Source organism: Eumetopias jubatus, unplaced genomic scaffold (assembly GCF_037043125.1).
Source record: "Eumetopias jubatus isolate StellerSeaLion01/CBP00866 unplaced genomic scaffold, mEumJub1_p1.0 scaffold_2, whole genome shotgun sequence".
Taxonomy (NCBI): Eukaryota; Metazoa; Chordata; class Mammalia; order Carnivora; family Otariidae; genus Eumetopias; species Eumetopias jubatus.
In genome coordinates, this window is record NW_028274808.1 from 158,678,206 (window position 1) to 158,693,330 (window position 15,125).

A 15,125-nucleotide genomic window follows, 5' to 3' on the forward strand; every position below is an offset into this window, starting at 1 on the left:
TAGCAGCCTGAATAGACTAAGACAACTGTAAGATGAATAATAGAAATTACAGATGCTTTTTAAAAATTCAAATAATAGCCTGGAGTATCTTTCTAAATTCTGATAAATTTATTTTCCTCTCTCAACAGGAATCTCTCATTATTCTCTTCATGGCCAAAAGAAAAGATAGACTTTCTGGTTCACTGTTGTTTATGCCGATACTACAGGTTATATTGTCATGGTTTGCATTCTAAGCTTCTCTTTTAGAATCAGTAAATAACTGAGTAAAATTTATTGAATGAACTACACTTGGCTGTCTTCATCTTTTAGAATCCTCTCTGCCAGTCATTCTCCTTGGTATTGCTTATAACCATGTCAAAATCACTTCTTCCATGAAACCTCACCTGGATGCTCCATCTGTGTTTGACTTCTACATCCTTTGAGACCCAATACTACATTGGTTTATAAGTCCTCTATGGCACTCACTATTTACATTCTTCCTTTTATCTTTAACAGCATTTCACTTCTCTTTATGTAGTATTTATTTATAACCCTTCCTATCTCTTCCATGAAGGAAACCTATAGAAGAAATAGGAAATAAATGAGAAAATGGTAATGAAAGGAGAACAAAGATAGGTCTATAAGATGAAGCCAACTGTTACATTTAGTGGATACTTGCCATGTCTCACATGCTAGTCTCTGCTCTCCTGGAATGCAGAACTGAGTCAGGACAGAGCTGTGACTTATGGACCAGTTCAACCCTCAGAAGCACTCAGGGATCAGCTTCAAACCATCACTAGAGGTTTGGTATTAGTAAGTTAGCCCCCTACCTACCTATTGTCTCACCGATTTACACATTCTTACTAGTGTTGATGCTAGAAAATGGACAACAGTGTATTCTCAACTGTGCTAGTATTTTTTATTCAAGGACTTCCTTTCTGTCTTCATAGATACCTTGGTAGCTCTTCACCAAGCTTTCTTCAAGGTTCAGTGGTTTCCAAGCCAAGTTTCAGTGGTTTAAGTAGGACCCTTCATATAGTTATGCTGGGGAGACAGGGTATCCCTCAATTTTTCCATGGAATCTCCATTCCAACTTGTGTGTACTTAATACAGATTATCCAGTAAAAGGAATCCTTGGCAGTTTTTCATCAAGTGACAGCTGCCTCTTGTAAAAGAAACAGCATTTATAAGTTTTTTTCTCTACATTGGGTAAATGGCAACAAATAAGATAATGATCATTTTCCAAATGTCATAAGAGCAACTGATGGCACCAACATAGTCATTTATGGCTCTAGGGCAAACTATGGGTAGAATGTTATGACTGTACAAATATGTGAAAATGTAGATTATTATCATAGCAATGTAAAAAGCTACAGATTTCCCCTGAATCAGTACCTAGTTTCTGTATTTTGACCAAAATAATTGTAGAGGAAAGTCCCTTCTAGGCCATTTTAAAAGCAAAGCATTTGCATTAGGAATTTTTTTAAAAATATAAGAATACTTAATTTAATTTTCAATTTATATCTTTATGTGTGAAGCAAGAATAAGGAAAAGTATAATTGCAGTATAATTTTGATTCTAATTGACCTTTTAAAATAGTATTTTTATTATAGTAACTATCACCTCAGGGAATAACTAGTAATTAGAATTTTTTTCTCACAGGACTTATTTCTTCAAAAATGCTGATTTTTTTGCTGCTCTAGTTTCAAAATTTGACTGAGTTGCTAATTTAAGATCATAAGTTTAAGTGCTCCTCCATGAGTTAGAGTTTTACTCCTAGGCAGCTCTAAAAACTGTTAATTTCCTGAGTCTTTTCCCCTATATATAGTAAAGGCTTTATTTTAACATAGCAAGAAGATATTAGACCCTGCCCCCCAAAAGAGTCAAGTGTATGCATTTATGTATACCAGGAGCTTTGCCAGCGTCATTTTGGGGCTTTTTCTTGGGGCAAGGTTGCATGTGGTATAGTGCAGGGTAGAGGAAGGGTGTCAAGAGGCATCCAGGCATGCTGGGTTGATGTGGATGAGAGTGTGCAGGGGTCAGCCTATGATCCAAGGAGCAGGCAGAGTCGAAACTGGGAGGTCATCAGGTTATGCTTGGAACCAACATGGGAAACCACCAGCCAAAGCCAAAGGGAAATAAGCCAGGAACCTGGGAGTAACTGCTAGGGGGATCCAAATAAATTTGTAAAAGGTTTCAGGCAAATATTTATTAAATACTTGACCATGTTTCCCAAGTGTTCCAACCACAATTTAGTAAGAACTACATTTTATATCTTAGCCTAACACACACTGACACACAGCCCTCACTGTGTCAGAGTTCTACAAAGATCTTTACCTTCACCTTGGGTGAGGCACTCTGAAATTTTCATTTCTCTTAGGTTCTATTCTATTTCATTTAAAGATGTTGATAGAATGGGCGCCTGGCTGGCTTGGTCAGTGGAGCAAGTGGTTCTTGATCTTGGGGTTATGGGTTCGAGCCCCACGTTGGGTATAGAGATTACTTAAAAGTAAAAAATCTTTTAAAAAATTAAATAAAGATGTCCATAGATTTACAAATTGCTTTCATGATCTGTTAGTTGATAGAAAGCCATAGCTTAAAACATACCATCTTGGGGACTGGGGAGATGGAATAAAGAGAATTAAAAAAAAAAAAAAAAGACTAAAAGACTGGAGGACATGGTTTCTGATTTTAAGGAGATGGAATGCTCCTAAAGAAGTTGGAATGTAACAGTGAAACAACCAAATATAACACATTTAAAGTAGAATAAATGGAAACAAGCAAATTAACAGGGAAATTAACATTAATACAAGTTAGTTATAGAGGTGTTGGTTTCAGATATGAATAGCTGAGGACAGCAATGAGGCCCCCCATAGATGGGGTTCACATCTTACTCACCTTCATAGCCCTTTACTGCCTGACACACTAACATGCACTGATGTTTGAATAACTTAGCACAATGAGAATACAAGGCATTGTTGTTATTCCGTGTTTCCACAGGGCTGAAGTTAAAATTCTTATTTTTTATTTAGGAGAATACCCTAAATGATTTCCCGTGACACTTTAGTAGAAATTAGTTTATCAAATTGCTGTAGTTATTTGGCCTTGGATTGACTCTAAGACAGTGGATGGTGAATGTCAAAGGGAGACCTCAGGAGGTGCCGGGGAGCCTCACAGACACCCATGGAAAGGAAATATGTATCAGAGCACTGAAGTCAAACTTCTCTACTTAAATAATCTTACTTCAAGTGATTCGGCCTAGACCACTGCAATGTTTACTTAATAATATCTTGGGGCGCCTGGGTGGCTCAGTTGGTTGAGCGACTGCCTTTGGCTCAGGTCATGATCCTGGAGTCCCGGGATCGAGTCCCGCATCAGGCTCCCCGCTCAGCGAGTAGCCTGCTTCTCCCTCTGACCCTTCCCCCTCTCATGTACACTCTCTCTCTCTCATTCTCGCTCTCTGAAATAAATAAATCTTAAAAAAAATAATAATATCTTGTAGTTGTCTCCTTTCATTTTTTTAATGCTGTGTGTCCTCAATATCTCTACCGCAAATAGATTTTATTGTTGCTTTTCAAGACTAGGCACTATGGGTCCCCCCTCCCCCACTCTCCCACCACCACCAGATCTACAATGTTGATACATAGAAGATGCTCAGAAATTACCTGTGGGGAGAAAATATATCACGCCATACAATTAGCACTTATCTCTGTCTTGCTCATTTTATCTTTAGCCTAGCACACAATAGTCATAATTTTTATATGAATAAATAAATTTTCTCAGTGGTCTCTGAATTCCACACCCTCTTTTCTTTCAGGGCCCGGAAAACTATCATCTCTGGCGGCTTAAATTCTCATTTCCTTGTATTCATCACATGTGTAAGTACACTACAGAAGCATTAACTTTTTCAGTTAAAATTCCGGCAGAGAGCTACAATCGATGATTAAATACTCTAAATGACTTTCATATTTGTGATTGACTCTAGAGCTAGGGGGCTAGTTGAACCTGACCACAGGTTACCCAGTGACCTGAAATGATTCAGTAGTATCAACTCCTTTTTGAAGTTGTAAGTTAAATAATCTTTATATGTTAATATAGAAGATGGTGCATTTAAGAACTCACGTTTTTTCATACTCAGCTATCCATAGTCTTTTTTTAGGGTTGTTGTTGGCAATTGCTCGGATTAACTATGAGGAAATATCCATACGTTCCTGGTCATTAAGACTGGTTCTTCCACCCTGAAAAATTTCCATACTGTTCTTCCACCAAGGACAACTCTTGATGTAGCTGGAAGAAGTTTAGAAAGTAAGAATACTTCTGTGTAATAATGTTGCACAAATACTGGAATGTATTTCTGAATTGCAGTCCAATTCTGCAATTTATATCTACCATATTATATTTGTTTTTGTTAATTACATAAAATATTTTTCAATATTCCATAAAAAAGAAAAAATTAAAACAGGCATTTCTTTTTTTATTAAATATCCTTCTACAACATCATTTCAAGAAGTGCCTTGTCTTCCACCTAAGGAATGGATCATAATGTGAATAAGTTTAAAATAGAATTTGCAACAACAAAATACCTTATTTGAGCATCCACAGTTTCTGCCAAGACTTCATTCTCAGCTGCTAGGAAAATAACACTCAACAAAGAAATGTCAGCTTCAGATAAGATAAATGGTTTAAATTTGATGTCTCATTGAAAGTCTGATTCTTTTCTCTCTAAAATATCAAGAATCTTTGTTCCGGGGGGTATAAAGACAGGAAGATCCTTATTGTCTTGGCACTCACCAAGGGAGTACCTAGAATTCCTGTGTTAATTTCTTTAATTTTTAGATGGTACCTAGATGTTAAACTGATAATTTACTCTTTTGGGAAATTTCTAAGATGAGAAATCCACTCTGTAATACAGGGTAGTCTAGCAAGCGAGATCAGATGAATAGCATGACTTTGTAGGATCTTTCTTGATTATATTTAATAACACTCTTTATTAAATAAGTATATTTAATAAAGTATAAGTAAGTATATTTAATAAAGAGTGTTTATAAGTATATAAATAAATAAGTATAAATAAATTTATAAGTGTAAATCCAGTCATTTTTTTTTAAAGATTTTATTTATTTATTTGACAGAGAGAGACACAGCGAGAGAGGGAATACAAGCAGGGGGAGTGGGAGAGGGAGAAGCAGGCTCCCTGCTGAGCAGGGAGCCCGACGCGGGGCTCGATCCCAGGACCCCGGGATCATGACCTGAGCCGAAGGCAGACGCTTAACAACTGAGCCACCCAGGCGCCCCTAAATCCAGTCATTTCTTAAGCAGCTACTCTTTGTTGGAATTGGGGAACAAGTATGAGTAAGACCTAATTTTGTAAAGAAGAGAGCTTTTAATCTTCATTGACAAAGTGAATCATCACTTATAATTGCTTCTGAAGAGTATAAATTATTGCAAATAACATTTGTAGGTTTTTAAGAAAAATGTAATTCGTTATCATACACATCTGTGGCACAAATGGCTTGGCCTGCTTCTTGCAGAGTATTACACTTCTTCTGTCTTGAGGCCCCATTCTGGAACTTTGGGTTGCTTCCATATTTGCAAGTTCTTAGTAATAAATCATCAAAAAGAAATGTTTAATAACTATATACAGATAGTTGCATTTGATGTCCACATTGATCATCATTAACTTGGTGCCATTTATTAATGTCCCACAATACCACATGCTCTTTCTGATGGAGATTCAACCATTACATCACCCTCCATCATCCACTGATGGATGTCCTATCACCTGTTCAAGAGGGTCTTCTGTCCTTTTGGGAGCACTAGCTACTTCTTCTTTCTTTCATTGATTTGTCAAATATTTACTCATCTATGGTGTTGCTGCTCTCTGCTTATCATACCACACGCCTTGTGCCTAAGGCATTACCCTGCCTTTTTCAAAGTCCTGTTTTGATAATTGTTCCAGCCCATGTCCTGAATACTTTGGGGATTTTCTCTAGTACTTGGACTAATGGCAAAGTAAGGTAACTCAGATTTAATTGAATGTAGTATGTCTTACTTGATGGAACCAATGAAAATTACAGGCATTTAAAAATTTGAATTAAGATTAATTAATTAAGATTAATTGAAATAAAGTAATTCCCTAAATTAATTAATATATCATTTATTAACCACCATTAAACCCTTGTTAATTAAATAGAATAGTAAAGTTAAATAAAAAATGGATATTTCCTAAAGGAGATGAAATTGTGATTTAAATATCTTTCTTAATTGGTTTAGTAGACAAGCACATATTGCCTAATTCATCTAGGACTTGGAACTGCAGGGCGATGAAAGACTCACACAGGTAGAGCATTATGAGAACATTATGAGAACAGGAGACAGTGAGGATCATTTCCAGAGAATGACTGTATTCTATTTTATTCTATTTCAGTGGTTATTAACTTTTTCTTGCTTAAGAATTCAATATACATAAGTCAACTAATGTTTACCAATTACCTCTTATATGCCGAGCATTGAAGGCATAGGAGCTAAGGATTTATTTGAACAAAGTAGATCCTTTTGAGAATTTGGTGAAGGCTAAGGACTCCTTCCAACAGAAAAAAAAAAAAAAAAGAAAGAAATATATACACATATTCACACCAGGTTTTGCACACAAACTCTCAAGAGGTATATAGACGTTTGTAGTTCATCCATGGGGACCCCTAGGTCTGTGGATTCAATTTAAGGACCGCTGCCCCTTTGAAGTTATTCAAGTTAGGAATGATGTTATAAGTGCCTTAGGACTAGTCACTTAACCTCCTGAGGCTTCTATTTTCTTGTCTGTTAAATGAGGGCAGTAGATAAAAGTCTTCCACTTCTAAAAATCTGTCTGTCAGCGGATGCTGCAAATTTGCTTGTCTGTTTATGTCATTACCTCTCTGTTGCTCATATTGGTGTGGGGAGATAGGAAAGAACAGTACAAATAGAATAGGAATCAGAGAATGTTCTGGAATTTAGAGACCATATAAACTCCATGAGAAGAGGCAGTGGCAGTGTAGATGGTAAATGGTCCCTTGGTGAGTGAATGTCAGAGTTAGGACCTGGTTCTGTATTTCCTAACTTCCAGCCCACAAGTCTTTCCACAATGCCACAGCTTGTACGAGCATTTATCCCCACTAGTGCCCATAAAGTAATTATACTAGATTAATACCTATCTCCTTGAATTGATATGCTAAATCTCCATTGTTTACTTATTGAATTAAGATACTTATCTTTAATTAGAGGTATTACTAATGAAAATATTTTATAGACTTGGCATGAAAGATACTTGGTATGAAAGACATTTATGAAATTCAAGGATATTTGGGAAATCCAGAAAGCTTTACTAGTGGCAATAATCCTAGTGTTATTGGTTGAATGGTGGTCCCCTCCAATTTATACATTGAAGTCCTAACCCCCAGTATCTCAGAATATGACCTTATTTGGATATAGAGTCTTTATAATGGTATTCAAGTTAAAATGAGATTATTAGAGTGGGCCCTAATTCAATATGAATGTGTCCTTGTGAAAAGGGAAATTTGGAGACAGGCACTCACACAGGGAGAATGCCATGTGAACGTAAAGGCAGAGACCCAGATGACAGGTAGATGCATGAGTCAATATTTAAAATATGTGATAGTTGAGCCTGTTACAAAAGACTAACATACAAGTAACTTATCCCCATCACTCATTAAATCTCACCATTGGAAATGTTGACAGTCATACAGTAATGTGAATTAAAAAAAAGTTTCCACTTAATTGTTACAATGTGCCAAATATTATGAGGCATGCCAGTATACTATAAGCTACTTTGTTTAAATTTGTATCTTTCTAAAATCTTTTTAATAATTCAAGAATGATAAGTGCTATACCTTTTGTATTCCACTTAATGACTCATGTACTTACTGATGCCAATGGTATTTGAGTTAAAGCTGTGGTTCCGACATTAAATCATTCTACCACATTTCACAATGAATATTTTTAGCAAATATTTTCCAGTAACTATTTTTGTAGAAAAATAATAAAAAAAATTCTATTTGCCCTGATCTGAAAAATATTTCTGGCATCCACAGTTAAATATTTTGACAGTCATGTGAATCTAATATGAATAAAGCAAACTCTCAGGTACAAGGGAAGACACCACAGAAAGAGATAAAATAACTATTTTGCAGTAAATTATTATTTATTCCATGGCATAATTTAAATGCATAAAATGAAAGCATTTTTAGATGCTTATGATAATTTTTGTAAGCATATTTAAAAAATAATTATCACTATAAATTATTGGAGAAATTCTTAGCAATATTATAAAAAATATTGAATATTTTAAGTTTGAGATTTTTATGGTGATGGGGTGGGCCAGGACAGCAATTTAGGACTCTGAGGAATAGACTCTTACGTAGTTAAATCAGTTTAACCAACATTTATAAGCTGATAAAAATAATATCTTATTTTCACCTCCCAAATGTGTAATAATGTTTACATGTGATTCATATTTTATTACATTTAATTACATAAAATTTTTCATGCAAAGCACGAAGGTCATTTGCCTGGCACAAGGAAAAATGTTCAGGATATTAGGCTGCAACCCCTCACCTCCTAATTAAATTTAACAAAGATGTCAGTTGCATACCATTGTGCCCAACATTATAATAGATTGTCTAACTAAGAAAATGTATTTTTTCTTTAATTTATTTAAGGTATAAATGTATCTCAAGGTGTGAGAAAAACTTTAAAGAGTAGTATTCAATCCAATAAATGTAGATTGATGTTTCAAATTAAAGCAGGTAAGAATTAAAAAAAAAAAGATTATGACATTGTCTCTACCCTTGAGGAATTTTGCTGCCACAATTTGAGAATAAAACCACATGTAAATAAGTACTCTGTTGCCTCATATAAATGGTAGATAAGTAACTGTTTAGGGAAGGGCAGTAATGTGACCTGGAGTGGTCAGATAGAATGTGAACTGAATCTTTTTTTTTTTTAAAGATTTTATTTATTTATTTGAGAGAGAGAATGGGAGAGAGAGAAAGCACATGGGGGGGGGAAGGGTCAGAGGGAGAAGCAGACTCCCCGCCGAGCAGGGAGCCCGATGCGGGACTCGATCCAGGGACTCCAGGATCATGACCTGAGCCGTAAGGCAGCCGCCCAACCAACTGAGCCACCCAGGCGCCCTGAATTGTAATGAATGGAAAAGGTTTGAACAGGCAGTGAAGAAAGAGAGAGCTTCCTGGGAGAGTAAATGTTTTCTCATTCATAAGCAAAGCAAGTAGTTTTTAAAACTTTTAAAATTTACTGTGCTGTGTTTGCTGATGTCCTGTTAGGTTTGAGGTTATAAGATCATCCCCTAATATAGGTGCTTTGCTTAGGGTTGTTTTCAAAATCTCCTTGAGAGATTCCAAGGACTCAGAATAGCCAAAACAATCTTGAAAAAGAACAAAGTTGGTCAAAGTTTGTGCTTAAGCCTTCTTAACCACTTAGAGGTTGAACTTTTACCAATGGGGGGATGTGGCTTCGAGTTCAGGGAGTTAACTTTTGTTGTTGTACCTTTTCAGCCCGGAGCTGGTAGCTTGGAGCTTCCTACCCTCATGGCTCCTGTGAGGTGCTGGGGAAATATAATTAAAAGCAAACTCTTCTCCCAACCCAGAAAACCTCACCACAGATGTAGTAGAGAGAGAAAACAGTTTTGTTATTGAATAAGCATTAAACCAGAATATCACGTGTATCACAGGCAATCTGCTAAGACATGGCAAAGACTGAAAGAAATCTCACCCTGACGTATAACCAAGCAGATACAACAAATTATGTGCATGTTTTCGATAAACAATGTCTTGTCAAGTAAGAGGACTCGGCAGCCCCTTTGACACACACAGTTCATACTCATTTTACCTGGTAATTGGAGTGGCCATCTGTGTTGACTTTATCCAGGAGGAAAACAAACTTCTCTTTATGACAGGATGTAGTTTTGCAACCTGGAACAAGGCCCCACTGAATTTAGACTCCTACCTTCCCCCAGAAACTGGGAGACAGGAGTGGTCTCTCCCTTGATGACTCCCAGGTCTTTCTAGACATTACTGGGTCACAGAGAAAAAAAGGCTGATTTAGTCTCCAAAGGGATTTATATACCTTTCAAAGAGAAGAGAAAATACTTACACTTAAAAGTTTTCTAAAGTAGGGCGCCTGGGTGGCTCAGTTGGTTAAGCGACTGCCTTCGGCTCAGGTCATGATCCTGGAGTCCCGGGATCGAGTCCCATGTCGGGCTCCCTGCTCAGCAGGGAGTCTGCCTCTCCCTCTGACCCTCTTCCCTCTCGTGCTATTTCTCATTCTCTCTCTCTCGAATAAATAAATAAAATCTTAAAAAAAAAAAAAGTTTTCTAAAGTAAATGACCTGAGAAAAAAGAAGCAAGGGAAATCTCTTCCCTTGTTTTCAACAGGAAGAATTAAGCCTCTTATTTCTAATTGCATTTGCTCTTACAGGGATGCAAACTTTGGCATGCACAGGTTGTCAAGGATGACTGTGATGTTATTTTTAAGCCTGTTTTCCTAGGAGTTGCCCCTTAGAGCAGCTCATTTTTCATTCTGTTTGGTCAGAGGTTGGATTTAAGCCCCTTGGGCCAGTGAGTCTTCTCTTCTGTGTTGATGAATCTGTGTCCAGCTTGGGGAGTGCTTTCAACATTGCCCCATGTCCAGATGGCTCTGACTGGGGGCAGCCGAGTGTATTTGCACAGCCTTCCTGATCCCCAGAGTTGACTCTGACCCAGGACACCTCTTGACGACTGCCTCTTTCCTTGATTCTCTCCATTAAACTTCTAGCTGCTCTGCTGTTTTTCTATATCAAGGAGCTGCCAGCCACTTCTTAATTGCCCTCCCCTAAAATCTGTATTGTTTTTCAACAATGCCCTTAGGCATGGAATTCTTCACTGTCAGTTCCAAATAAAGTCAGTTTTCTCAGAGCTGCAAAGCTCTTTGTCCCGATGGCCTGCCTTTCCTCCAGGGCAGAGCCCCTGCCCGACTCTACCATATTTGGATGTGAGGACATGCTTTCCCTGGAATGACACCCCTGCTCTATGAGTATGCACTGAGGTAGGAGAGGGAAGGAGTTGGCAGCCCCTGGTCTTCTCAACTTGCCCCTCCAGGCATAGACCCTCCACCCTATGAGTGAGCTGGAGTGGTGGTGATTGGGGCCCCAGTCACATTCGGCCTTTTGTGTCTGGGGTAGAGCTTCTGCCTTGTGAATAGAGGGCTGGGTGGAGGAGGAGAGACCTGATCCTCTTAGCTGAACTTGCCTAGAATAGAGCTTCCTAGAAAAGATGAGAAACATCTGCACCCTGCCCATCTTGGCCTGAAACTATAGTCCCAGCCTGGGAGCTGGCAGGGAGATGAAACTCCCATTTTCTTGGCTGCACACGAATAGAGTTTCTGTAATGAAGAGCTGGGGGAATAGTGAAGTAGGTTATGGTTCAAATACTACTATTTTTACTGATATTTAGTATATTTTCTTGAATGAATGTTTCTCCATTTACTCTATGCCCTTAGGACAATTTCTAGAGACTTTAAATAAGTAAAAATTATTTTTCACTAGTTGAATTGCTTTGCTAAAGAGTCCGTTGAGCTCCTTACTCCATCATTCCAGAAGTCCCACTTCTCACGCTCATTTTGAAATATATTTCACTGGATAGAAAATTCTGGAATTCTGGGTTGACTTTTGTTATTGTTATTTGTTTCTTTAAGCATTTTAAAGACATTTCTATATTGTATTTTGGCTTACATAGTTTCTGACAGCCTGCTGTCATTCATATCTCTGTTCTCTGTATGTAATGCTTTTTTTTTCTTCCTCAGTTCAAGATTTTTTTCCCCCTTTGGTTTTCAGCAGTTTGACTGTAATATGATCAGATATATTTTTTCCCCAATTTTTCTCACTTGGGATTCTTCTGAACTTTTTGGATTTGTGTTTGTTGTTGTTATTAATCTCGGAAAAATTCTCAGCCATTATCCCTTCAGATATTTCTATTGAACTGTTCTCTCTTCCTTCTCCTTCTGGTGTGCCAATTACATCCATATTAAACCATTTGATATTTTCCCCCAAATTCTTAGATGTTTGGGTTTTTATTATTTTTGTTATTGTTGTTTGTTTTTCCCCCACTTTGTTTTCACTTTGTGTTTCAGTTGGGATAATTTCTGCTGATTTATTTTCAAGTTCATTGATCCTTTTCTCTGTTACATCCTGTTGCATATAAGTCTATTGAGAGAATTCTTCAATTCTGTTGTTGTGCTTTTTTTATTTCTAGAATTTTTTTCTTTCTTTCTTTCTTTCTTTCTTTCTTTCTTTCTTTCTTTCTTTCTTTTTTTTTTTTAGAGAAGAGCATGTGTGTGCATGACTAATGGGTGGAGGAGTAGAGGGAGAAGGAGAGAGACAGTCTTAAGCAGGGTCCATGCTCAGCAAGGAGCCAGACACAGGGCTCAATATCACAACTCTGAGATCATGGCCTGAGCTGAAATCAAGAGTTGGATGTTTAACCAACTGAGCCACCCAGGTACCTCATATTTCTAGAATTTCTATTTGATTGTTTTATATATATATTCCATCTCTTTTCTAAAATTCTCCATCTATCATTCAAGCGGTCTATTGTTTCTACTAGGGATTTAACATACTAATCATAATTATTTAAGTCTCTGTTAGTTTCAACAGCTGTTTCTACCTCTTTTGGCTGCTTTAGCTCTTGACAATGACTTGGGTTAGTTGCTTTTTGCATCTCTTATTTTTTAATTGAATGTCAGAAATGTGTAAAACAACATCAGACACTAAGGTCAAAAGTAGTTGCCTCTGGAAATGGACATGTTTTCCTCTTCTGTCAGGTTAGTCAGTAGTTTAGCTGGGTTTATTATTGCTCTGCTTACCTTAAGTACAACATAGACTTCAAATTCTTCCATCAGAGGAGGACTGATGCTTGTACTTGGTATATAACCTGGCATGAAAAAACGGTTTTTCTTAATTTTCCTGCTCCACCCTCAGCCTTCAGTGGGCCCTGCACACTTGTGCCACAAAGTTTTCTCTTCATGCTCTTATTTCCCTACTCCCCACAAAGTGGCATACTGATACTGCTTGTTGCTTAGTGCAATAGTTCTGATGGGGACATGGGTTTCCTCAGTTCTCCTGCTCTGTTTACAGTGAGGGATACATGCTGTGTGCCTGGGCCTCCGTGCTAAGGCTTTCTCAGTCTTTCTGCCCTTTCATGGCAAGGTACTTTGCTTTGTATTTGTGAGGAACTTTGGTAGGAGCAAATTTCTCACCTCACCTCCAATAGCTGAAGACCTTTGCTTTATATCAGTGCAGGATCCTGGGCCTGAGTAAGTTTTCTTCCACTTTTCCAACAGCAGATAGCCTGTATTTCTCCCTCTTCCTTAGTGGTAGAGAGCATGCCCCTGGACTGTGGGGGGTTGGAAGATTTCCTATTTCTTTTCCAGTGGCAGCGGGTCTTTGTCTGGGATCATGAGATGGAATGTTTCCTTTTCTTCCCCTGGAACCTAATGGTTTTTGATTTTTATTGAGTCAAGGGTCTTTGAAGCAGATGGGTTTGCATGTCACTGCATCATCTGGGGTGGAGAGGTTTTCTCAATAAATATGAAAATTGAGTATAACGCAATGAGATCAATCTTCCTGAGAGGTCTGTGGAGTTAATCTAATTTATTATCGCCACAGTAAACCTTGAAGGGTAGGTGCATTTCTTCTTTTATATATTAGAAGGAAATAGTTTCCTTTACTAAATAATTAAAGTTTAATTAAACTCTTTTGGGAACTTGTCTCAGGATGACACAGACTGAATAGTTAGACCACCTTCCAGGATCAGGAAACCAGACAGGTCCCCATTACCCAATGCCAAATGACAGGTAGAACTTGGGTCAGAAAAAAAGCTGGGCAAGATATCTGAGGATCTGTGCCAGTTCATTGAGGCTGGGTAAGTGAGCATAGATGGATCTTGTGTTCAGAAACCTGTTCTTTAGAAATCTATTTTACTCTTCACATTTAGTAAATTTTTCCTTTAAAAATGTTTGCTCTTCTCATATAAGGACAGAAGTATTTGCTAAAAAGAAACAAAGGGAGGAATACTTTTTTGTCCATGAATGGACCACCATACTTTAAGGACTTGGACAAGATGGGAATCATAGAAATCAGAGCGAGAGAACCCCAGGAAGCAGCCACATCCAGGAAGGCAGAGTGAGAGTTGGGGCATGGTCATCTCTTCCATGCCTTCCAGAGCTCAGTCAGCCTGTGTTTTATGTGGATGAGTGGCTCTTCCCTCCCATGCTCCCCACTGAAGCAGAGTGGCAAGGGGGAGAACAAAGGGACTTTGAAATGTAAGATCCAAGCTCTGACCCTTTTATGTAGCTTCAGAATAATCCCTAGAACCCAGCATGATCTGGCAGCTGCCTCCCTTGCCAACCTCACCCCCCACTTACTTGGCCCACTCCGTGCTCACTGGCTAGTTGATTCTTGTTTCTGGGCTCACCACTGTACTCACTGTTCGCTCTGCCTGGATGTTCTTCCCACACACTTTATGCTGGCAGGCCCTTTCTCTTTGTTCCTAGCTCAGGCTCACATACCACCTCTTCAGGGAGGCCCTCCCATCGAAATGACCTCGTTCCACCCAGTCCCTCCCATAATTTTATCAAACCTTTCAGAGAGCTTATTACTTTCTGACATTATCTTGTGTATCTATTTGCTTTCTTGCCATTGTCTGTCTTGCTCCCTCTGGGTTATCAGCTTTGCAGGCCAAAAACCTGATGTGTCTTGCTGGCTCCTGTTACTCACACTAGGGCCTGGCACTTGGTAGACACTCAGTAAATGTTTATTGAATTAATTGGATGAATGATAGTGAAATGAAAGAGACAAATAATTATATACATGTGTATGTGTGTACATGCAGTTATTTATGTTTTGACTTATTTGATGAAAGGGTAGGAAGTGGCTTACAAGAAGCACCCAGCTTTGAATCTAGGAATCAACTGATTTTTCATCTTATTGATACTTATGCCATTTTCACTGTGATCTGCTTATTCAATTGCAATAAAAGGCATAGATTTCATTTTCTGGTCCTCACTGACTATATAAAATGGCTGTGTCTTTTCTTCCT